This window comes from Scyliorhinus canicula, chromosome 13 (assembly GCF_902713615.1).
Source record: "Scyliorhinus canicula chromosome 13, sScyCan1.1, whole genome shotgun sequence".
Classification (NCBI taxonomy): Eukaryota; Metazoa; Chordata; class Chondrichthyes; order Carcharhiniformes; family Scyliorhinidae; genus Scyliorhinus; species Scyliorhinus canicula.
In genome coordinates this window covers 4,048,405-4,073,592 of record NC_052158.1, presented here as the reverse complement: position 1 = coordinate 4,073,592, position 25,188 = coordinate 4,048,405, and the positions used below count along the sequence as shown (strand labels likewise).

The 25,188-nt window shown below is 52.5% G+C and overlaps 1 pseudogene; it reads left to right on the top strand.

The window, feature by feature from the left end:
- LOC119975849 lies at positions 1–22,616 on the top strand (annotated as a pseudogene).
- The last annotated feature ends 2,572 nt before the right edge of the window (positions 22,617–25,188 follow it).

Sequence of the window (25,188 nt, the reverse complement as noted above, 5' to 3'; positions counted from 1 at the left end):
GCCAGCAGCAGAGACATTTCAGACTCGTTTTTAATTCAAATATTATTCTTGGAAAAAATTCAGACAACCGTGTAATTCTCCAAAGCTGATTTTTATGAAAAAATCTTCATTTTCAGTGATATGAGTTTCAGTCAAAATTCATAACAAATAAATACCAAACATCTAACTTGAGTTGGAGTCGGGCTGGGTTTACGTAAAGGGACAGGTCAGGAGGAGCTGGACAATATGTTTCAGTTTGTGTTTCCCACAAAGTAAAACACAGTTTGACCATCCATGCCTGGGGCTGCTTTGGGACAGAAGTTAATGAAGGAGAGCAGCAGGCTGCCATTCACTGACAGGACAAAATCCCCACCTCCTCCCATCCTCTCTCCACCCACCCCCACCACCAACAGACCTTCACTCTCATCGCCTGGGTTCAATTATTCCCTCTAACCCGGTTTATTCTTAATTCTGCTCCGGGTTTTATCTCCAACACCCAAAGCAATGGGACCGAGAGCGGCAAACAACAATAATTCCTTGAGTATTGCCGTGAACGTCATGAGGGAATTACTGAACTGAATGTGTTCAGCAGCAGAGCACGAACATTGAAACTGAAAGTGGTTTGAATCAGGAAGTGCTGAGTGTGAACATGGCTTCCAGACAGCACGATCAGAGTTTGTCCGAGGATTTAATTTGTCCCATTTGTCTTGATTTCTTCACTGATCCGGTTTCACTGGAGTGTGGACACAGCTTCTGCCGCTCCTGTATCACCCAGTGTTGGGAAAAGAAGGAGAGAAACTCCTGCCCGGAATGTCGACAGGAGTTTCCAGAAAGAAACTTCAGAGCCAATTGGGCCTTAGCGAATCTGGCTGAGAAAGCTCGAAAATTAAAGCTGAATGGGAAAGAGAAGGAAAGTAAACTTCACTGTGAGGAACATCAGGAAGAACTGAAGCTGTTTTGTGAAACTGACAAGAAATTGATCTGTCTGATTTGTGTAGTTTCACGGGAACACAGAGAACACCGCTTCATCCCAATTAAAGAAGCTGTTGAAATCTACAAGGTAAAAGGAAACAGATTTGATCCACTGATTATCTGTTCTCATTTCCAGGATCTAACACTTTTATTTTCTGATTTTCTCTCCCAATCCCAGGATGGGGTGAAATCTTCCTTAGATTCTCTCACACAGAAGAAATCGACGGTTCTAGAAATGGAGCAGCAGCAGAGACAGAAGATTTCCCAAATTAGGGTAAAGTCTCCCTGTGCTGAGCTTCCAAATTTAATTCATTATTTTGTTGTTTTTATGACAGAAACATATTATTTTTAATGTTTCTTCTTATAGAAACAGTCGGTCAGTCTGCAGAGCCACATCACATCCGAGTTCACTAAAATGCACCAGATTCTCACTGAGAAAGAGCAGCGTTTAATCCGAGATCTCAGGGAAGAAGAGGAAAAAATTCTAAAACTAATGGAGGAAAATCTTTGTGAAATTCAGGAGAATTTAAACTCTATTCAGGAGAAACTCTCAAAGTTGGAAAACCAGTTGGAACAAAAAGACGGAGTGAGATTTCTGAAGGTGAGGGATTATATTTCAGTTTAGTTCAATGAAAGTTCACAGTCACAACATGATCCACACGAGCCTCCTCCCATCCTACTTCATTTCCCTGTCAATATATCCTTCTGTTCCTTTCTCCCTCATGTGTTTATCCAGCTTCTCCTTAAATGTATCCCTGGCTTTCCCTGGGTGGGTGGAATTTAATGCTGTTCCCCCCCAGGGTACATTTAGTCAGGGTGTGGGGTGAGTGGAAGGGGACATGGGTGTGGTGAATGTAATATATAGATATATATGATAATTCACACTGTCTTTGTAAGCGCAGTAGCGCTATCCTACCACTAGGGGGAGTAGCTCTGGGAGTACTCAGGAACTTGTACTGGGCTCCACCCTTGGCTCCACCCACAACTCCTCCCCCTAGTGCAGCTGTATAAATACCCTTGACCAGAGTCAGCCTGAGTTCACTAAGGGTTCATCAACGGGTAACAGGCTGGCTCTGAAGTAAGTCGATTAAAGCCTAGATTCATATCGGAAACACGTGTCTGGTGAATTGATGGTTCCATCAATGGGGAATGACACTGTGTGGAGTTTCTGTTGTCTTTCCATCTCTACACAGATTAAGTCCGTGTGGTAAGTCTTGTGGGACAGCCTTCCTGTAACCAATTCAGCCCCTTAACAGGGCAATTAATGTTCTCATCCTGCTGTCACTGGTATTCCCCCAGCAATGAGCAGGGGTCTCACAATACGGGAAGCCTGAAAATCAAACCCTGTTGGGATTACTGGTGGGATTCTGGGAGGGGGTGGGGGGGAGAGATGGTGGGAATGAGGATTTAGCGGGAATGCCCTTGTTCAGTTGCACTGTGTGCCTGATTGAGGGACTGTAAGAGGTTCACACTCCCGTTTCCTCTGACAGATAGTCTTGACTTGAGGATTTTAGAAAAAACATAGGGTGGCACAGTGGTTAGCACAGTGGTTAGTACTGTTGCTTCACAGCGCCAGGGTCCCAGGTTCGATTCCCGGCTTGGGTAACTGTGCAGAGTCTGCACGTTCTCCCCGTGTCTGCGTCGGTTTCCTCCGGGTGCTCTGGTTTCCTCCCACAAGTCCTGAAAGACGTGCTGTTGGTGAATTGGACATTCTGAATTCTCCCTCTGTGTACCCGAACAGGCGCCGGAATGTGGCGCCGAGCGGCTTTTCTCAGTAACTTCATTGCAGTGTTAATGTCAGCCTACTTGTGACAATAAAGATTATTTTATAGAAATATTAAATACACAGACTCAACCACAAACTTGTTTTTCAGAAAAACACTCCCAACACGGAATACAAAGAGCTCTAAACTAATGTAAATAATATTACACAACATTTAATTGGTTTTTCTGATTTAAATCCCTCCACAATTTAACCTCGGCTTCCACATAAACACACAAATCACCACAACTTATTAAAAAGCCTCTCCTGAAAATCCACAGACAAAACCCCACATTTCAGCCCAAACTTTCCTTATTTCAAACCCAAATCCCCCCAGGATTTGGTTGTTACCCTGAAGTTATTTTAAAAACCTCAGCCCCAATCCCTGATAAATTCCAATTCCCCACCCGGCTGCTCCTTCTGGTGTGAATTGTAGGCCCGGGAGCCAGGTTGACCGTTCTTGACCCTCCTTCTTGACTGCAGTGCCAGACCCTTGGATCTTGCCCCTTCACAGTCGGGGGGGGGGGGGGGGGGGGGAGGGGAGGGGTGGGGGGCTTGAGAAAGCTGGGGGCTTCACCCTGTGCGGCTGTGAGCCCCCCCCCCCCCCCACCGGGCAGAGGATCAGTGCGGGGGTGGCGCCGACTTTCTGGTCGTAAGACCAGGTGGATCCTGCAGAGATAGCCGCAGGATCGGAGAATCCTGCCCCCTATGTCCGGACACCATGCTCACTGCTGTGACAGACTGGAGTAAATTCCACCCCGTGTGATAGTCAGTTCCACATTCTCATCACTCTCTCGGGAAAGAAGTTTCTCCTGAACTCCCCATTGGATTTATTTGTAACTATATTATGTTTCTATCCCGATTTCTGGATTCTCTACAAGTGGAAACATCTTCACTGAATCTCTCAAATCCGACCCCTTTCATCATTTGAAAGATCTCTATCAGGTCTTCTCTTTTCTACAGTAAAGTTGATCAATCTTTGCTGTTAGTTGAAGCCTCTCAGTTGCTGTCAATCTTTTTGATACTTTCTCCTGTGCTTCAATATCCTTTGTGGAACATCCTCTTTCTATTCCATGTCTGCAGCAATGGGAATTGACAATTCTCAGCAGCTTGTAACAATGTGAGGGTCATTTCTGCTTTCTGGATATAGACAGTCCGTCTCTGTCAACTCAGATTTGTGTTTTGTTTATTTCAGGAGGAAGCATCTGGGAAGAGGAGGTAGGACATGAACTTTACTGAAACTCAGGGCAAGTTGGTAAAATTACTCAGCAAAGTGTTTGTGGTCAATTTATAATCAACTCTTTAATATTTACAGGATTAGCGATGAGGATAAAATGCTGTCACTAGCAGATGGTGTCCTGTCCATCGGAAAATTCATCAGCCCTTTCCCATTCCCAGGATGGCGAGGAATGTTGGATGTCATTAACCCTGGTAAAACTCAGATAAGTTCCTCTGTCCTGATTTATTTATTTAAAAAAAAATATTTAATGTATTTTAAAATGTTAATAATAATATCATTAACAATGACATCAACATGGTATAATAAACATTTACCCCCCATCCCAATCTTCACACACCCCAACCATAAAACAACAATCCGGCCCTCTCCCCCGCCTCCCGCTTGGAATTCTGCATCTGCTGACATTTTAATTTTCCCCGAGAAAGTCGACGAACGGCTGCCACCTCCGGGTGAACCTGACCATTGACCCTCTAAAGGCGAGCTTTATTTTCTCGAGACTGAGAGACCCAGCCATGTCACTAACCCAGGTCTCTATACTCGGGAGCTTCGAGTCCCTCCACATTAACAAAATCCATCTCCGGGCTACCAGGGAGGCAAAGGCCAAGACGTCGGCCTCTTCGCCCCCTGAACTACTGTCTCTTCCGACACTCCAAAGATCGCTACCTCCGGGCTCGGCACCACCCATGTTTTTAGTACCGTGGACATTGCCTTAGCGAAACCCTGCCAAAACCCTCTAAGCTTCGGGCATGCCCAAAACATGTGGACATGATTTGCTGGGCTTCCCACGTACCTCGCACACCTATCCTCTACCCCGAAAAACGTACTCATCCTAGCCACTGTCATGTGTGCCCGGTGGGCTACCTTGAACTGTGTCAGGCTGAGCCTGGCACATGATGAGGAGGTATTAACCCTGCTTAGGGCATCCACCCATAGACTCGCCTCTATCTCTCCTCCTAGCTCGTCCTCCCACTTGCCCTTAAGCTCCTCCACCGGAGTTTCCTCCGCCTCCGAAAGCTCCTGGTAAATATCCGATACCTTCCCCTCTCCCACCCAGGTACTGGAAACTACTCTATCCTGTATCCCCCATGGCGGCAGCAGCGGAAAGGCCGGCACCTGTTTTCTCAGGAAGTCTCACACCTGCAAATACCTAAACCCATTCCCTGCTGGCAATTCAAATTTATCCTCCAAGGCTTTCAAGCTGGGAAAGCTCCCATCTATAAATAGATTCCTCATCCTTCTAATTCCTGCCCTTTGCCATCTCCGGAACCCACCATCCAGCCTACCCGGAACAAACCGATGATTATTATAAATCGGGGTCCAAACCGATGCTCCCTCCACTCTCTTATATCTCCTCCATTGCCCCCAGATTCTCAGAGCCGCCACCATCACCGGACTTGTGGAGTATCAGGCCGGCCAGAACGGAAGAGGTGCCGTTATCAGTGCTCCCAAACTGGTGTCTTTACATGACACCGCCTCCATCCACTCCCATGCCGAACCCTCCCTCACTACCCACTTCCTAATCATGGCTATATTAGCCGCCCAGTAGTAATTGCAGAAGCTCGGCAGCGCCAACCCACTCTCTCCCCGACTGCGTTCCAGCAACACTTTCTTCACTTGCTGGGTTTTACCCGCCCACACAAAGCCCAAAATAACCTTATTCACCCGCTTGAAAAAGGCCTTTGGGATGAAGATGGGGAGGCACTGAAAGACAAACAGAAATCTGGGGAGCACCATCATTTTCACGGTCTGTACCCTCCCCGCCAGTGATAGCGGGAGCATGTCCCATCTCTTAAAGTCCCCTTCCGTTTGTTCTACCAACCGGGATAGGTTTAACTTGTGCAGTGCGTCCCATTCCCGGGCCACCAGGATTCCCAGATATCGAAAGCTCTTCCCTACCATTCTAAGCAGCAGCTCTCCCAGTCTCTTCTCCGGTCCTCTTGCCTGGATCACGAACATCTCGCTTTTCACCATGTTCAATTTATACCCTGAAAAATTGCCAAATTCCCCCAGGATTCGCATTACTTCCCCCATCCCCTCCAACGGGTCTGAAATATACATGAGCAGGTCATCTGTGTAAAGCGAGACCCGGTGCTCCACCCGACCCGAACCAGCCCTTTCCAGTTCCTAGAGGCTCTCAACGACATGGCCAATGGCTCTATGGCCAGAGCAAACAGTAATGGGGAGAGGGGGCACCCTTGCCTCGTCCCTCTGTGTAGTTTAAAATACCCAATCTCAGCCAGTTCATACGCACACTCCCTACTGGTGTCTGATAGAGCGACCGCACTCAGTCAATAAAGCCCTCACCAAACCCTAACCTTCCCAGCGCCTCCCACAGGTAATTCCACTCCACCCAATCAAAAGCCTTCTCCACATCCTTCGCTACCACCACCTCCACCTCCTCTCCTTCAGACGGCATCACAATAACATTTAGAAGCCTTCGAGCATTGGCCTTGAGTTGCCTGCTCTTTACAAATCCCATCTGGTCTTCCCCTATCACCCCCGGGACACAGTCCTCTATCCTTGTGGCCAGTATCTTCGCCAGCAGTTTGGCATCCACATTCAGTGGAGAAATTGGCCTGTATGACCCGCATTGCTCCGGATCCTCCTCCCGTTTCAGGATCAAAGAAATCGTGGCCTGCGACATTGCTGGGGGGAGGACTCCCTTCTCTCTTGCTTCATTAAATGTCCTCACCAGCAGTGGGCTCAATATCTCCGAAAACCTCTTATAGAATTCCACCGAGTAGCCATCAGGCCCCGGGGCCTTGCCCGACTGCATGCCCTCCAGCCCCTTGATTATTCCTCAATCTCAATTGGGGCTCCCAGCCCTTCCATCAGATCCTCATCTCGGAAACCTCAACTGATCAAAAAACTACCTCATCCCCTCCACCCCAGCCAGTGGGCCTGACTCATATAATTTACTCTCGAAGTCCTTTAACACCTCGCTTACCCCTGCTAGGTCCAGGACAGTATTCCCGTCTCTACTCTTTACTTTACCTATCTCCCTGGCCACCTCCCTTTTCCTGAGCTGGTGTGTTGACATTCTGCTTGCCTTTTCCTCGTACTCATAAATCGCCCCCTTGCCTTCCTCAACTGTTCCACCGCTTTCCCTGTGGTCAACAGCCCAAACTCCGCCTGTAACCTCCGCCGCTCCCTCAGTAGCCCCGTGTCCGGGGCCTCCGAGTATCTCCTGTCCACCTGGAGTATCTCCTCCACTAACCTGTCCTTCTCAGCCTGGTCCCCCTTTTCTCTGTGGGCCCGTATCGAGATTAATTCCCCTCTGACCACTGCCTTCAAAGCTTCCCAAACCGTGGCTGCAGAGACCTCCCCTGTATCATTTGTGTCCAGGTAGTTCTGGATGGACTTGTTAACCCGCCCACAGATCGCTTCATCCGCTAGCAACCCCACATCCAGTCTCCACAGTGGGCATTGCCCTCTCTCCACACTAATCTGTAGATCCACCCAATGAGGGCAGCACGGTGGCGCAGTGGTAGCACTGCAGTCTCACGGCGCCGAGGTCCCAGGTTCGAACCCAGCTCTAGGTCACTGTCTGTGTAGCGTTTGCACATTCTCCCCGTGTTTGCGTGGGTTTCGCCCCCATAACTCAAAGATGTGCAGGGTAGGTGGATGGAACACGCAAAATTGCCCTTAATTGGAAAAAATGAATTGGGTACTCTAAATTTATTTTTTAAAAGATCCACCCAGTGCGGGACATGATCCGACACTGCGATTGCCGAGTACTCAGTATCCACCACCTCCGGTATTAGTGCCCTGCCCTGAACAAAAAAGTCGGTGCGAGAGCATACCTTGTGGACATGTGAGAAAAAGGAAAACTCCTTCACCCTTGGCCGTGCAAACCTCCATGGGTCTACTCCCACCATCTGCTCCATAAACCCCTTCAATTCCTTTGCCGGCCTCCTCCCTGTCCTGGATTTTGACCGCTCCAATTCCGGATCAATGACTGTGTTAAAGTCTCCTCCCATGATCAAGTTATGTGACTCTAAGTCTTGGATCTTACAAAACACCCACCTCATCAATTCCACATCATCCCAATTCGGAGCATATATGTTCACAAGTACCACCCACACCCCCTCCAGCTTCCTACTCACCATTATGTACCTACCCCCCCTTGTCTGACACGATTCTCCCAGCCTCGAATGCCAATCGTTTGTTGATCAAGATCGCTACCCTCCTGGTCTTTGAGTCCAGCCCTCAGGGCCGGCCCAAGGCACCGGCAACTCGGGCAGTCGCCCGGGGCGCCATGTGCTAGGGGGCGCCAGACTCGGATCCCGCGCATGCGCAGTTGGGCCGGTGCCAAATGCGCATGCGCGGTGGCCGCCCTCCCCCAGGGCGGCCCCCTCCGCCCCCCCCCCTCGGCCCCGCCCCCGCGCCTCGGGCCCGCCCCCCTCGCCTCGGGCCCGCCCACCCCGCCTCCGACCCGCCGCCCCCCCCCCCCCCCCCCCGAAGGGCGCCGAAGTTCAGCTTGCCCGGGGCGCCAGCAACCCTAGGGCCGGCGCTGCCAGCCCTGAGTGGAAATGAAATGAATGAAAATCGCTTATTGTCACAAGTAAGCTTCAAATGAACAGAGAACATAGAACAGTACAGCACAGAACAGGCCCTTCGGCCCTCAATGTTGTGCCGAGCCATGATCACCCTACTCAAACCCACGTATCCACCCTATACCCGTAACCCAACAACCCCCCCCTTAACCCTACTTTTTAGGACACTACGGGCAATTTAGCATGGCCAATCCACCTAACCCGCACATCTTTGGACTGTGGGAGGAAACCGGAGCACCCGGAGGAAACCCACGCAGACACGGGGAGGACGTGCAGACTCCGCACAGACAGTGACCCAGCCGGGAATCGAACCTGGGACCCTGGAGCTGTGAAGCATTTATGCTAACCACCATGCTACCCTGCTGCCCAGAAGTTACTGTGAATAGCCCCTGGTTGCCACATTCCGGCGCCTGTTCGGGGAAGGTGGTACGGGAATTGAACCGTGCTGCTGGCCTGCTTTCGTCTGCTTTAAAAGCCAACTCTTTAGCCCTGTGCTAAAGCAGCCCCTATGCTTGGCTAACCCACCCATTTCTCAATCTTGTCTGAACAAAGAACAAAGAAAAGTACAGCACAGGAACAGGCCCTTCGGCCCTCCAAGCCTGCGCCGACCATGCTGCCCGTCTAAACTAAAATCTTCTACACTTCCTGGGTCCGTATCCCTCTATTCCCATCCGATTCATGTATTTGTCAAGATGCCCCTTAAATGTCACTATCGTCCCTGCTTCCACCACCTCCCCCGGCAGCGAGTTCCAGGCACCCATTACCCTCTGTGTAAAACATGTACCTCATACATCTCCTCTAAACCTTGCCCCCTCGCACATTAAACCTATGTCCCCCAGTAATTAACCCCTCTACCCTGGGGAAAAGCCTCTGACTATCCACTCTGTCTATGCCCCTCATGATTTTGTAGACCTCTATCAGGTCACCACTCAAACTCTGTCGTTCCAGTGAGAACAAACCGAGTTTATTCAACCGCTCCTCATAGCTAATGCCCTCCATACCAGGCAACATCCTGGTAAATCTCTTCTTCACCCTCTCTAAAGCCTCCACATCCTTCTGGTAGTGCGGCGACCAGAATTGACACGATACTCCAAGTGTGGCCTAACTAAGGTTCTATACAGCTGCAACATGACTTGCCAATTTTTATGCTCAATGCCCACGGCCAATGAAGGCAAACATGCCGTATGCCTTCTTGACTACCTTCTCCACCTGTGTTGCCTCTTTCAGTGACCTGTGGGCCTGTACACCTAGATCTCTCTGACTTTCAATAGTCTTGAGGGTTCTACCATTCACTGGATATTCCCTACCTGCATTAGACCTTCCAAAATGCATTACCTCACATTTGTCCGGATTAAACTCCATCTGCCATCTCTCCGCCTAAGTCTCCACACAACCTAAATCATCTAGTCTGTAACCTTTAGGTGTGTCTCTTGTAGCATTGCCATGTCAGCTTTCAGCCCCCTCAAACACCGCGAGCTCTCTTGACCGGCCCATTCATCCCTCTGACATTCCATGTAGTCAGCCTGGTCGGGGGGGCTTACCGCCCCTCCCCCTGCCGACTAGCCATCACTCTTTTTAGGCTAGCCTCCAGCTCGCGCCCTCCGCTTCCTCGAGCCCCCCCCCCCCGCATTCGCCTTTCCCAACCTCCCATTTGACCCTTAGTAACAGTTTCTCCCCAGTCAGCAAAGCAGCTCCACCCACCTCTCCCCCCTCGCAACAACACTAGCAACCCAACCCCCCAAGTCCAGCTCCAGCTTAACACCTGCTCACCCCCCACTGTGCTTCAGAGTGTCAGCTGACCCATGCTGACTTGATAGCGCCCGCCCCTGGCACCAAGCAGTCTGTCTCCCCATTGTTCTCTCCCCTCTCCCCCCACTTGGACAAACATATTAAAAGCATCACATTCGCCAGGAAACAAACATCAGAAAAAACAGTGAAGAAACAGCCACTTTAGAAAAAAAAACACCCAAAAAACAGAACCAACCCCAACGAACACCCCCCCCCCCTAACCAGCTCCCTGCAAGACAAAGTTACCTTTAGCCATCCAAACAGCCCCTTATTACACACAGCACTACTGATACTGATACAGCCCAGCACAACAAATCACCACCACAGTAATCTCCAAGGCTTCAGTGTTTTTTAATTACCTCCAGCCTCTTTTCTTTAATAAAAGTCCATACTTTGTCTGGTGTTTCAAAGTAGAAGTCCCGATCCTCGTGTGTGACCCACAGACGGGCTGGGTACAGCATCCCAAACTTCACCCCCTTCTTAAAGACGGCCGTTTTTGCCCGATTGAATCCAGCTCGCCTCTTGGCCAAATCCGCGCCCAGGTCCTGATAAACGCGCAGCTCACAATTCTCCCACTTGCTGCTCCGTTCCTTCTTGGCCCACCGCAGAACGTGTTCCTTGTCCAGGAATCGGTGAAAGCGTACCACCATCGCCCTTGGCGGCTCGTTCGCTCGGGGCTTCTTCGCGAGGGCTCTGTGCGCTCTGTCCACTTCCAGGGGCCGAGGGAACGCCTCAGCCCCCATCAACATCTCCAACATGTCCCATAAGCCCTCGCATCCGACCCCTCACTGCCTTCAGGGAGGCCGACAATTCTATGATTCTGCCTCCTGGACCTGTTCTCCAGGTCCTCCAGCTTCTCCTGCATTCTTCTCTGGCGGGCGTTCATCATCCCCACCTTGGTCTCCAGCACGGTTATGTATTCCTCGTGCTCGGACACCTTTTTCTCCACCTCCTGGATCGCTGTCCCGTGGGTCTTGATTCTGCACGACTTGATCAATCGGAGCTTTAATCGGGTCCAGCGTGTCCTCCTTCAGCTTGGTGAAGCAATCTTCAAAAAACTCCACCAGCTGCCCCGTTGACCACTGTGCCGTCTCCCCGCGGCCCAGCTTCTCCGCCATGTTTTCCTGCGTTGCCGGCTCTGCTCGCGTCTTCCTTATAGGACTTTGTCTTCTCACACGGCCACTTCTGGTCCAATTCTCCGTACACCGGAGGGGGATTTCTCCTCACTGTCTCACTCTTCACTGATTTATCCAATAAAATCCAGAAAAAACAGGGGGAAAAGGTCCAAACGTCCGTCACAGGCGGGAGCTGTCAAATGTGCGACCTACTCCTCCATGGTCGCCACCGGAAGTCCCTCTGTCCTGATTTATATCTTATATTTGAATCATTATCCATATAAATATCACAGACACCGGGCGGGATTCTCCGGCCCACCAGCTCCCTTTTCCTGGGCGGCGGCCCTCACCGGCAGCGGGATTCTCCGTCTCTGCCACCTGCCAATGGGATTGCCCATTGTGGCCACCCCACACCGCCGGGAAACCCGCGGGCGTGGGAGCGCTGCCGGCGCAACGGAGAATCCGTCGGCAGAGAGAATGTTTAAGGGCTTTGTTATAAAGAAATGAGGATAAAAATGGTCCTGATTGGAATTAAAGTCTGATTCATGCAACTAATCCACTTTCTAAAAATCATTCTCAGCTTGGCCAGCTGAAACTGTCAGCTCCCTAAACATCACCAATACAGGAACTCTCAGATGGAGCTCTGTCTCCAGAACCCATCGATACTTTACAAACTTCAGCAAGTGGAAACTCCGCCATTCCCAGCTGAACCTTTCCTCCTCTACAATCCTCATCCTCCTGATACATCTCCACCTTGTGGACCAGACTCATGTCCATGGCCAAGGTTAGGACAGGAAGCCTGGGAATGAGGCTTTGTCTGCCTGTTGAGGGAGGAGGAGTGGTGAGGGGGATGGAGTCAGCTGGTCTTCACTGTGGACCTGGGGAACAAGCCCTGGATTGCAATCCATTTCCTGAAAGTGTCAGCAAAGCCCATTTTCTCAATTGTCTTGAGGAAACGTTGCACTCACTCTGGATGAATATCTTTTATACATCCAGGGAGAGGATTAAGGTAGAGGTTTGTCTGTGGAGAATCAGGTTGGCCGTGCCACCTGGGCACCTTGGCAATGCCAGGCTGGTAGTGGTAGGGTGCCTGGGTGGCACCAGCAGTGTCAGGGTACTGATGTGTTATGTACTCTGGGATAACACAGGCTGCAACTGGATGCAGCTTTCCCCAAAAGATACCCCAGACCCTGAAGTGAGTTCAATCTGATTTATTGAACCAGTCGCACAGTTAGCACAGTTCTCTATGAGTTCGACTCTCTGCCAACCTAAATGTGGTTACTCTGTCTGACTGAACCAGACTAGCTCTTAGCCACGTGCTGGAGGTGTGATACTGTACATACACCCTGACTCACTCTGTAGATGTTCATCAGTGGAAAGAGGTGGAGTGTGAGTGCCTCGTGCCTTTTACAGTGAGATACCACCCCTCAGTGTCCTGCCTGCTCATTGGTCATGTCCTGTTCTCTGTGTTCATTAGCTGCCTGTCTGTATATCATTATCTGCATACTGCATATCGCGACATCTCCCCTTTTTTTATGTTATGTGGTGGCATATATTAACATCTTTACAAGCGGTGGTATATGTGAACGTATTTACATGTGAAGACAGCTGTCTAATGTGAGAAAACAGAATTTAGCAAACAAAACAAATGTTCATAAGTCCCGTCTCTGGGGCTTGCGTCTGATCCTTGTCGACCACCGGAGAGGTGGTGGTGGGGACGACGGAGCCTTGACAGGCGGGATAGAAGCCTGACTGCTGGCCTCGTAGTTCGAGGTATCAGGAGGTGGCAAAACAACAGACGGAAATGGAGAAGAAAGCGGTTGCGGGCAGGCAACTTTGCACAGTGCCCGTCTGTTTCATCTCACAACAGAACCATCAGCCATACGTACAACATACGAGCGGGGCGCTGCCTGTCGAATAACGACAGCTGGAGCTGACCAGCCACCATCCGGTATCTTGATCCTGACAGTGTCTGCCGGGGATAACACGGGCAAATCAGTGGCATGAGCATCATAGCCCTGCTTTTGCTGGTTTCGGAGCTGCTGCACCTTCTGCAGCACCGGGAGGTGAGCCAGGTTGGGCAAGTGTATGGCTGGAAGTGTCGTCCGCAGGTCCCTGTTCATTGGGAGTTGAGCCGGCGACATGCCCTGTACGCAAGCAGCGCAAGGTAGATGTCAGAAGCAGAATCCGCGGCCTTGCAGATGAGCTGTTTCACAATGTGCACCCCATTTTCAACCTTCCCATTGGACTGCGGATAGTGTGGGCTGGAAGTTACATGTTTGAAATGGTATGACTTGGCAACATAGACCACTCGTGGCTGCTGGAGCACGGGCCATTGTCACTCCTGACAGTGTGGGATACCATGCCTGGAAAACGTCTCCTTACAGGCCTTGATGATGGTCCGAGATGTGAGGTCTGAGAGCTTCACGACTTCAGGTTAGTTCAAGAAATAGTCAATAATCAAAATGTAGACACGACCATTCGTACAAAAGAGGTCGATGCCAACCTTGGACCACAGGGAGGTCTAGATTTCATGCTGCTGGAGCGTCTCCTTGCTCTGTGCTGGCTGGAAGTGTTGACAGGTCGCACAGTTGAGGACCATGTTCGAGATGTCCTGGCTAATACCGGGCCAGTAGACAGCCTGTCCGGCTCTGCATCTGCACTTCTCGACACCCAGGTGTCCCTCATGGATTTGGCAGAGCACCAAGCTCTGGAGACTGAGTGGAATGACAATCTGGTCCAGCTTGAGGAGGATACCATCTCTCACCGTCAGGTCATCCTTTACATTGTAAAATTGAGGACACTGCCCTTTCTGCCAGCCATTGGCGAGGTGGTGCATGACACGCTCCAAGAGGGGGTCTTTGGCTGTCTCCTCGCGGATACGAACCACCTTCTCATCAGACGCCGGGAGGGTGCTAGCACAAAGCTGCACCTGTGATTCAATCTGCCGGATGATTTCCAGCGGTTCACTAGGCAATGTGAGGGAGGGGGACAATGTATCGGCAATGATGAGCTCCTTGCCAGGCGTGTACACTAAGTCAAAGTCGTACCTTCTGAGTTTAAGGAGGATGCGCTGCAACTGAGGCGTCATGTCGTTCGGGTCCTTGTGGATAATGTGGACCAGAGGCCTATGATCCATCTCGACAGTGAATGACTGCAGGCCGTAGACATAGTCGTGAAACTTGAGATTGCCAGTGAGAAGACCCAGGCATTCCTTCTCTATTTGCACATACCTTGTTTTGGTGGGCGTCATGGCCCTCGATGCACAGGCTACCGGTGCCCAGGATGAAGGGTCATCGCGTTGAAGCAGCACCGTACCGATGCCATCCTGGCTCGCATCTGTCGAGATCTTCGTCTCCCTGTCTGGGTCAGAAAATGGCAAGACGGGTGCAGTGGTGAGCTTGGCTTTCAGCTCCAACCACTCTGCCTGATGGGCTGCCTTCCACTCAAAGGCAGTGGACTTTTTCACCAGGTTTCGTAGGGCCATGGTGTGTGAGGCCATGTTTGGGATGAACTTGCCCAGAAAATTGACCATGCCCAGGAAGCGCAACACCGCCTTCTTGTCTTCAGGGACCTTCATGGCTTTGATGGCCTTGACCTTGTCTGTGTCCGGGCGCACGCCCTGCTGAGAGATCTGGTCACCTCGGAACTTGAGTGTCGACATGTCAAAGCAACATTTGGACCTGTTCAGCTTCAGGCCATTGGCATGGACACGGCGGAATACCTGCTGGAGACGGGAAACATACTCTTCAGGGGTCGTGGACCATATGATGATGTCGTCCACGTACACACGAACCCCTTCAATACCCTCCACCATCTGCTCCATGATGCGATGGAAGATCTCTGATGCCGAGACAATGCCGAACGGCATGCGGTTATAGCAGTGTCTGCCAAACGGTGTGTTGAAGGTGCAGAGCCTTCTGCTGGACTCATCCAGCTGGATTTGCCAAAATCCATGTGACGCATCTAACTTGGTGAAAGAACGTGCGTGTGCCATCTGACTGGTGAGTTCCTCCCGCTTCGGGATGGGGTAGTGTTCCCGCATTATATTCTTATTGAGATCCTTCAGTCTGTATATCATTATCTACATGTCTGCATATCGTGACAGGTACCCTGCCCAGTGGGCTTGCCCCTGGGAGCCTCTGATCCCCTGGGAGACCCCCACGATGCCGTTCTGCCTGGTACCTGTTTGTGGGAATCAGTACCGAACGGCGCCCGCCCGAGGTCTCCGAGGGGAAGGGAGATTGATCCCACACCTCGGGAAACTGAGGAATCTGCATATTAAAGTGAGACCAGCTGCCTCGCTTTAATATGTCAATTTCTGCAAAGTGACCCCGCCCACAATGGGCAGGATTCACATCACAACGTCTCGAGAGATCACGTTAGATGTCACGGGACGTTGTGAGTCGGGTAGATCCCGAGAGCGGGGTCTCCTGGCTTTTATCGTCCACGCTGAGCCGCGGCGAGCTGCTTTTCGGGCACAGCGTGGCCATTGGATCGCGCCCTGAGTGTTGCCGTGGGGACTGAATTGCGGCTCTTCCCGTTCCCTTGGGGGCGCTATTCGGGAAGCGAGTCAGGACATGCAAATGAGCCAGTGCTCTTCCCACGGGAATCAGAGCAATTCCCATTCCCGCTGGTGTCTGATTCGCTGGGGCCTGAATTAGCGCTGGAGAGCCTGACAAGCTGGAGCTGTTTATAAACGCTCCGCTCCCCAAACACTCCCATTCCAGCCAAGAAGGTGGCTCCACGGAGACCTGCCCCCAGACTTTCTGAGTCAGTGGCCAATCGCATGCTGGACGTGGTGGAGCAGAGGCAGGACACCCTCTTCCCCAGGGTGGGCAGGAGACCCAAGCACACCATCATCAACAGGGCCTGGGAGGAGGTGGCAGAGATGGTCAGTGCTGCCAACCTCACCAGGAGGACAGGGGCCCAGTGCCGAAAAACGATCTCCTGAGGGCAGCTCGGGTGAGTCACCACCTCTGTGTCCCTGGCATCACTCCTGTCCCTCACTCCTCACAACCCACCTGCCTGCATCTCCCTCACACCCCACCCTGCACCAAACCCCAACACCTGTATTGTCCACTTTGGCCTGGTGCCTGGCACACACATGCCACCAGCTACAGACCTCCCGTAGAACTCACCTCCATGCGTCTCACCATGTCCTTTATGTGTTCCCGAGGACAAGGTGACCCACAATCACCGGGAGCGGCAGAAAACCGGCGGGGGCATCCCAGACCTGAGAGTGCAAACCCCCGGGGAACAGAAGGCGATGGAGCTCGCGGGCGAGGCAGAGGAAAGGGCCGTCTCAGAAACAGAGGTCGGCATGTGGTAACCAAGTGAGAGCCCAATGCAAAGCTGATGTCCCAACAGCAACTGAGTGACCCCCTCTCCCACAGACCTCTCCTTCCCAAGATCTCACCGTGTCTCTTGTCTTTTGTCTTGCGGGATCACCATCAGACGAGGCTGAGCCGTCCGGGGTCGCTGACCCCCAGCCACATCCCCAGAACTCCCCGGGGCACCAGTCCGGGGAAGACACCGACTTCTCGTCACTGCTGTCACCTGCACCCTCCACCATCGCAGAGACTATCACCTCGGGGGGCATTTTAGTGAAGAGGCTCCTGGGTCACCTTCTGCTGCTCACTTCACACAGGCTGCAGCACATCAGGTGGAGGCAGGGACTCCCGAGGGAGCGGGCAGTCGGAGGGCTGCCCGATCCCAGGAAACAGCTGTAGCCGGACAGGGATCGAGCTTCTGGGATGTATGGCGGGGGCAGGGCCCCAGGACACTTGAACCTGGGGTCACCCTCAGTGAGAGGTGGCAGGAAACGGGGCCAGAAGTGTGAGGCCGCCGTGTATGTCAGCTTACCCAGTGAGTGAGCCGTTACCACTCACTATCTCCCCAAACCCCCTCCCCACAAGCTATATGGGCCTGTGAGATGGATTGGCCGGCACACATGCAGGGATGACCCGGGCGGACAGTGGAATGTGATCCTAAAGGCAGGAGTCAGACTGTGTCAAACGATGAGGAGATCCAGAGCTCATCTCCCAGCGAGTCGTCATCATCCTCCGTCCCGTGGACAAGACCCGCTGATACTGCCAACCCAGCGCCAACTCTGCGCAAGGAACTCTTCGTCCCTGGCCTGCCTCCGATGGGGTCTGGCCCGCGATCGGGGCCCACCAATCGGCGGCCCCTCCCCCCAAAACCACCGGGCCTACGCACTCAGATTCTCACACACACAGACACACTCACATTCTCACTGTGGGGATACTGGTAGGACCCACGGAGGGAGGGAGGGGGAGCTGGGGTAGTGGGATGGAGTGAAGGGAGGAGGGACAGGGAAGGTGGAGTGAAGGGAGGAGGGACGGGGAAGGTGGAGTGAAGGGTGGAGGGGACGGGGAAGGTGGAGTGAAGGGAGGAGGGACAGGGAAGGTGGAGTGAAGGGAGGAGGGACGGGGAAGGTGGAGTGAAGGGAGGAGGGACGGGGAAGGTGGAGTGAAGGGAGGAGGGACGGGGAAGGTGGAGTGAAGGGAGGAGGGACGGGGAAGGTGGAGTGAAGGGAGGAGGGACAGGGGAAGGTGGAGTGAAGGGAGGAGGGACGGGGAAGGTGGAGTGAAGGGAGGAGGGACGGGGAAGGTGGAGTGAAGGGAGGAGGGACGGGGAAGGTGGAGTGAAGGGAGGAGGGACGGGGAAGGTGGAGTGAAGGGAGGAGGGACGGGGAAGGTGTCAGTGGCTATGAGGAAAGGGCACCACATGGAAGTTGGGGGGGGTATGGGAGGTCGGACAGGGCGGGGTGCTGCCGGTGACCTTAGTTGGCCAATTGAGAGGTGATGAGGTTGCCCCGTGTGCGGCGGCCCTGGAGCACACGTTGGGCGGCCTGTCCTGTCAGCCCGGGCGTCCTTCCTCCTCCAGCATGTCGCCCTCTGCTGGCTGATGTTATGAAGGACACAGCAGGCCAGCAGGATGTTAGAGACCCTCCTGGGGCTATATTGGAGAGTCCCACCAGAGCGGTCCAGCCATTGGAATGGCTTCTTGAGGATGTCGATGCTCCGCTCAATGACGCTCCAGGTTTCTGCATGGGCCTCGTTATAACGGGTCTCCGCGTCGGTCTGGGGCCTCTGGACAGGTGTCATTAACCATGACCTCAGCGGTTAACCCTTGTCGCCAAAGAGCCAACCCCTCACCTGAGGGAGCACCTCAAAGGAGCCGGGAACCGACGAGTGCGCCAGGATATAAGCGTCGTGCCCGCTGCCTGGGTATCGGGGGCAGACGTGTGTGATGTACAGCTGGTGGTCACACACCAACTGCACATTCAGGGAGTGGAAGCCCTTCCTATTGATGAAGGGCCCCCCTGATGATCCGGTACTTGTAGGGGGACATGCGTACCATCGATCACCCCCTGGACCTGGGGCATGCCAGCGATGGAGGGAAATCCTGCTGCCCGGGCATCCTGGTGTGCCTGGTCCAGACTGAAGGTTATATAGTCCGCTGCCCGGGTGCATAGGGCATCCGTCACCGCGCGGATGTACCTGTGAGCCGATGTCTGCGAGATCCCAGACAGGTCCCCGCTCGGCCCCTGGAAAGTCCCAGAGACAGAGAGGTTCAGGGCGACCGTCACCGTGACGGCCACCGGGAGCGGGTGACCTCCTCCAAACCCCAGCAGTGCCAGCTGCACCACCGCCTGGCACAGGTGGCACCTGGTCTCACTGGTTAGCCGATGTCTTCGGCGGCACAGGTGGTCCGGCAGCTCCTCGAAGGACAGGCGCCGATGGTAAACACGTGCCCTGATGCGGCGCCTCCTTCACACCTCCTCCTCGGCCTGTTGGACGGCCGGCACTCGAGCCTCACCGGCTGGGCCCTGCTCTTCTGGGACAGGCTCCTCTTGTGCAGGATCCTCCCTGAGCAGGCCCTGTGCCTCCAGCCTCCGTGTGTCCGTAACGGCAGCTGTGGCCAGGTAGATAGCGAGCATTCCTGGCTGGATGCCAAAATTCATTCTCCGCGGGGGGGAATAGAGAAGACATGTTAGCACGATGAGTATTCCCAAACCCATCCCGATCCAACAGGCTACACGGTGACCCTGAGTTGTACTTCAGCTCCACCCTCCACATGTCCCCACAAACCCACCCCCACCCCTCAGCCGCTCCCCCGATATGTTGCCGTCCGCACTGCACCCCTGTCCCCATCAGTGAGTGGGACCGGGCCTGTGATGTGGGGAGGCTCTATCCTCACCGACCATCCCTGTCGACAGGGGTACCGGTGGGTGACGAAACCCGTGTCAGCGACAGGCTCTCTGGCCCGTGTCCTGTTTCCTCCAGTGGGGTTTACTGTGGGTCTCCTCACTGGGTGGGCCGTGTGTTATCCCACCAGCAGGGTGGCACCTGGTTGTGGGGTGGAGAGGGTCACCGTGTGCCACCAATCGCCTCCATGCTTAGAGGCTTGTGTGTGGGCAGGTCCTACAGATGGGGGTGAGGCAGGGAAGTGTGTGTCTGCTGGGAGCTTAGCTGCAGTGTGATGTGGGTCCTGGGTGTGACACACAGGTTGTTACAACCTGTCCGGGGGCAGGGTGGATGGGAGCAGGGGCGCGGTGGGCAGGCAGGGCTTGGAGACAGCTGGTGGTCCTGAGGGGTGGGCTGGCTGATAGTGTGACTGGTGAAGCCTCTGCCCTGAGAGGGGCAGTGTGCCAGGGAGGGTGCCAATGGCCACGGTGCATGTGTCCTTTGTTTGGGGTGAGCTCTGCTATTCCCCTGCTTCCCCTGCAGTGGGGCTGAGCTTCTGATGAGGGAACTGAGGAGTGGCAGCACCTGGTGTGTGACTGATTGAGCTTGGCCACGCCCATCCCGGTGATGGCTCAGCCGGGGTCTGAGGCTTTCCAGAGGGGCGGCCTGGGTGGGCTCCCAAATGACCAGAGGCTCTGTGAACATTTCCAGGACACAGTGAGCAGTCAGCAGAGTGAGCAGCCAGGGGCCTGTGAGAAGCAGCAAAGGGGTGTGTTTAAAACCCAGACTGCAGCAATGGGGGTCTGAGCCAGGCCACCCCGATCCCGAGGGGGACACCCCGAGTGCACAGACCTGTCACCAAGTCGCTCCCCGTTACTCCCCCCGGCCCAGGCAGCCCCCCCCCCCCCCCCAGCAAGTCCGACAATTATTGAGGCTTTTTGAGAGTTTATTACCCTCTCTCTGCCCCTCAGCAGCCATGGAGCCCAGTCCCCGTTTGGAAATATTTGCACTAATTCACACCCAGCGTGACTTCTGCCTGAGAGGGCGGAGCATCGTGGAAGGGCGGAGCATACTGTGTCCAATCCGCTGATTAGATTTAAATCTATGTAAATGAGGGTTTTACATGGGCCCGCTGCAGGGCACAAACTTTGATTTCACCGCCAGGGAGGGACTGGAGCCTGGCGTCGGAATCAGTGCCGGGCACAAACCTCGATTTGTGCATTACGCCCGATTCTCCGCCCGATCGCACTTCCGGTGTCGTGAAGCGGAGAACCCGCCATATTTGTTTCCACGGAGCAGAACGGAAATATCTCGGTGTTAAGATCTTCTAAATTTGAGAAGAGATTAGTTTATTTTGATGATCTCTCTCTCACACACACACACACACAAACACACACAGTTACACACACACCAACAGTCTCACACACACACATCAGGTCGGCTTATTTTGATGTTGAGGAACAGGAAATCAAATCAAAAATGGTGAAATCTTCCCCTGATCCCCAGTGAGTCTCCCCCCGGATCCCCAGTGAGTCTCCCCCGATCCCCAGTGAGTCTCCCCCGATCCCCAGTGAGTCTCCCCCGATCCCCAGTGAGTCTCCCCCGATCCCCAGTGAGTCTCCCCCGATCCCCAGTGAGTCTCCCCCGATCCCCAGTGAGTCTCACCCCTGATCCCAGTGAATCTCCACCGATCCCCAGTGAGTCTCCCCCCGATTCCCCAGATGAGTCTCCCCCGATCCCCAGTGAGTCTCCCCCGATTCCCAGTGAGTCTCCCCCGATCCCCAGTGAGTCTCCCCCCATCGCAGCGAGTCTCCCCCCGATTCCCAGTGAATCTCCCCCCGGATCCCAGTGAGTCTCCCCCGATCCCCAGTGAGTCTCCCCCGATCCCCAGCGAGTCTCCCCCCGATTCCCAGTGAATCTCCCCCCCGATCCCCAGTGAGTCTCCCCCCGATCCCCAGTGAGTCTCCCCCCGATTCCCAGTGAATCTCCCCCCGATCCCCAGTGAGTCTCCCCCCGATCCCCAGTGAGTCTCCCCCCGATTCCCAGTGAATCTCCCCCCGGATCCCCAGTGAGTCTCCCCCGATCCCCAGTGAGTCTCCCCCGATCCCCAGTGAGTCTCCCCCGATCCCCAGTGAGTCTCCCCCCCGATCCCCAGTGAGTCTCCCCCGATCCCCAGTGAGTCTCCCCCCGATTCCCAGTGAATCTCCCCCCGGATCCCCAGTGAGTCTCTAATTTTCTGTTTTCTCTCCCAGTCTCTGTGACCCTGGATATGGAAACAGCGACTCCCTGGCTCGAGGTGTCTGAGGATCTGAAGAGTTTGAGACGGACCTGGACCCGAAGGAGTCTCCCTGACACCAGGAAGAGGTTTACACACTGGTTCTGTCCCTGTGCGCTGGGATCAGAGGGATTCACATCGGGGAGACATTACTGGGAGGTGGAGGTGACGGGGAATCGGGCTGGAGTCTGGGAGTAGCCGCAGAGTCTGTGGAGAGGAAGGGAGCGTTCAGTCTGAGCCCAGGGACTGGATTCTGGACCATTGGGCGGGTTGATGATCAGTTTTATATAAACTCCTCTCCTCCATCCCATCTCCGTGTCGGTCAGATCCCCGGGAAGGTGGGAGTTTATCTCAGTTATGAGTCTGGGACAGTTTCATTTTACAACGTGGACACCAAGTCCCATCTCCACACCTACACTGGGAATAAATTCACTGAGAAACTTTATCCTTTCTTCAGGACTTTGTATGAAAACCAGTTTCTGAGAATCTGCTCCGGTTCTGATCCTGATCGGGAAAGGGGCGGGGCCTCGGAGTAGTGACATCATCACTGACATCACAAGGTCAGGGGTCGGGGATCAGAAATCACTCTTGACAACAGGTTGTAGTAAATGAGTCATTTAATTTCCAAATTGTAAAATCTCAATCAGACTGTAAATAAGAACAACACAAATAGAAATGTCAGAGAATTAAAATAAAACCAAATTTAATATCCTGAACTTTTGCTTGCCGTTCATTGTAGTGCCAATTGCAGCCACACGATGGTGATGTTGAGCTGTACAAAGATCAGTAAAGTTTTACAGCGCAGTATCGCCACCTGCTGCTGGATACCTGGTACTGGCAGGAATAAAAAAAAACAAAAAATGCTCAAACACTCGCTGATCTGACAATTCAGGCCGGACCTTTCTTCACAACTGAAAGAGAATTGGATCAGAAACAAAGGAGGGAAAATAAACATTAGTTTGGACTAAAAAAAAAAAATCTTTATTGTCACAATTAAATGAAGTTACTGTGAAAATCCCATCTTGAAGCCGCAGCAGTCCCTGAGGTGTAGGTACACCCACCGTGCTGTTAGGGAGGGAGCTCCAGGATTTGGACCCGGCGACACTGAAGGAACGGCCGATATATTTCCCAGTCAGGATGGGGAGTGACTTGGAGGGGAACCTCCAGGTGGGGGTGATCCCAGGTATCTCTTGTCCTTCTAGATGGTGGTGGCCATGGGTTTGGGATCACTGCCTGTGCGGAGTTTTGCAGTAAAATGGACGATAGTCATGAGTAGCGATAATCAGCAAAGTGACAGGATATTGCTCGTTCAAACTTGAACAATTGCAAACCTTGCATTGATATAACAGCACCCTGCAAATAACACTGACAGCTTTTAAGATAAGTCACACGATACTCACATTTTAATCAATTAATTGTTTGATTATAACTTAACTAAACTAATCATTTAACATTAATTTCCGTACATTACAGAAGAATTCTGAAACAACATTCCAGTAACCATTATAATCAATTTTGATGAGCATTAAGTATTAAAGACCCAAGAAGTAGCACTTTTGGCTGATATTTACACAGCTAGTTACATGTGGGAAAATGGTCATATACTTACATTGAAATAAACCTGGACAAACTAAAGCTAATTGTTGGAAATTAACTGGGAGACCTGTAGAAATGTTTAACAAATCCTCAGAAAAGTTTTGTCAGATTAGGAAATGGGTTTTGAAATTGGAATTCCCTCCCTAACAGCACGGTGGGTGTACCTGCACCTCAGGGACTGCAGCGGCTTCAAGACGGCAGCTCAGCACCACCTTGTCAAAGGGAAACTAGGGATGGACAATAAATTCTGACCTCGCCAGCGATGTCCAGAACCCATAATGGAAGAATAAAAACTGTTACAAAGCCTGGAGATTGCTGCATTTGGACATGAACTGCTTCAATATCTGAATAATAATCTTTTATTGTCACAAGTATGAAGTTACAGTGAAAAGCCCCTAGTCGCCACATTCCGGCACCTGTTCGGGGAGGCTGGTACAGGGATTGAACCCGTGCTGCTGGCTTTATTCTGCATTAACAAACCAGCTGTCTAGCCCACTAAGCTAAACCGCCCCATTAGCTACGATGTTGAATGTTGGGCGATTAAGACTCTGCCTGCTTACTCAGGTGGATATATAGGATCCCACTGAATCATTTTGAGTTGGGGAGAGTTCCTCCCCGTGTCCTGGTCAATATTTATCTCTCAATCAATATGGCTGTGAAATTTTATAGATGCTGATTGACCTTTGAAATCATGAAACAAATGGAGGATTTTCCTTTAAATGATGTGTGTGGTGTGAATTTAGTTTATTTAATATCACTGTTAAAAGGCACTAAATCTTTGTTTTAAGCAGAGTAAAAGGCAGCTTTGAAGAAGGTTAACTTTTTTATTTGAAACTGAAGTTAAGTTGTCAGCTTCCCCACCCCTCAGGGTTCTCAGACACTGAATAGAAACACAAGTTGCTGCAGTCCCAGAGGCTGCTTCCCCTTTTTGAGAGAGAGCTGACTGGTGGTGGGTTTAACCTGAGGGTCACCACATTTCAGGCGAGGAGCAAGGTTGAACCTTCCTGAATAACCATAGCTGATATGGGAGTTGAACCCACACTGCTGGCATCGCTCTACATTACAAACCAGCCGTCCAGTCAACTGAGCTAAACCATCTCCCTTTAACCCTACTCCCATTTGCCGTGTTATATTGGCCAATGTAAAACAATCTTACTTTTCAGTTCAGCGATGCTAGAATGCCCATTGCTGTGAATGTTTGTGAAACAAGTGCATTGAGTGAGAGAGTTCCAGCAGGTTGATAGCGATATGGTGAAGGGTTTACCAGGTGGGGGCCATGAAAGCAACGTGAACAATGTGAGGGATGAAGCAGAAATTCCACATTCTATACCACCCGCATGTCCTCACGCTTGGTGGAAAGCCGACTGATGGGGATTTTTTTCAGGGCCAGAATCGTCCCCCGAGCCTTCGTTTGTCAACAAAGGGTTTCTTGATATCACGATGAGTGGATCGAATTGGCTGAAGACTGGCTTCTGTGATGCTGGGGCCCTCCGGAAGTGGCCGAGGTGGATTATCTTCACCACGCAAGTAGTCCTGTGTTATCGTGCACCAGGCTGACACCTCATTTTTAGCTCTGCCCAGTGCTGCGTCTGGATGCCCTCCTGTATTCCACATCAGGCATTTTCAAAGTCGGGGTTGTGACCCACGGGGCGGTGACGGGAGGGTTGCGTAGCCGTCCGTCGCGGCGTTCTC